Here is a 1,084-nt window from a genome sequence, read left to right on the forward strand (position 1 = left end):
ATTTGGCTCTTATATAGAAATTCGACATTTTTCTATTGGACGAGGTTGTCTGGTTACATCGATCAAATGTTGACATGATATTTTATATCAATCATGTTTCAGACATAAAGACAAAATACTAAGATCTCTAAATCTTTCTGAATGGTTTTACTTTCACCTAGTGGTTACTTGTGTACTTGTACATCCGGCAGTAGGGCTTACCCTATCTGACCTACTGTCCAAATCAAGGTTGTATTTGTCTTCTCCCGAATCTCCATACATTTTTACCATTGTCTTCTGAAATAGGCATTAACTTAACTTTCTCACAAGAATTCATTCATCTAAATCCTATTTTGAATAGTATGCCCACTCATTTTCTTATTGACCCTTTTTCCACATAGACCGTAAAACATCATTTGAATATTATCCCCCTATGCTTGAATAGTTTTTTTTTGTTACAAATAATACTCAATGCACTTTTCCAATTTTAACCTCAGCTAGGATTAACGAGCCTGTAGCTAAACTTACATTCTACAGACTTCACCTTACTTCCACCACTTGAACAAAAGAAGTGCCTCTAAAACTTGACACCTGGTCCACATCTCTCTCAAAAGAGCATGCCTGGTAAACACATTCGGTACCACGCTAAAAGGATACGAACTCCTAGTTTACCCTTGAGTTGATATAATCCTTTAGTCACCAGAAAAATTTGTTATGAACCCCGCCTTTTGTCCTCGTACTATTTTGATTCCCTCGTACATATCCTTGATTTGATGCTTGATTATATGCAATTTACACTCCTTTCTTCAGTTACGACTTTCCCAATACTCATCTGGACAACTTGGCTTATCATATGCTCTCTTTGTAAGTACTAGAAACGGGAAGAGCAATATTATTTATTGAATGGACAACGTGCCAGCTGTCAATCTTGTACAGTGATAATAATAAGTATTTGGTAGTGCATATGCAACATAACAAGATTATTACCAAGCAAGTTAGTTTTACATCTCACTTTAGTCCAAACAACTAATTTACTACTAGGGAAGGAGAAAGGTTTTGCTTCATCCACATAATATCTGCAAAAGAACAGGAATCAAAACTACAA

The sequence above is a fragment of the Vigna umbellata genome, chromosome 1 (genome assembly GCF_029865625.1).
Source record: "Vigna umbellata cultivar VRB3 chromosome 1, Vumbellata_1.0, whole genome shotgun sequence".
In the NCBI taxonomy this organism is placed as follows: Eukaryota; Viridiplantae; Streptophyta; class Magnoliopsida; order Fabales; family Fabaceae; genus Vigna; species Vigna umbellata.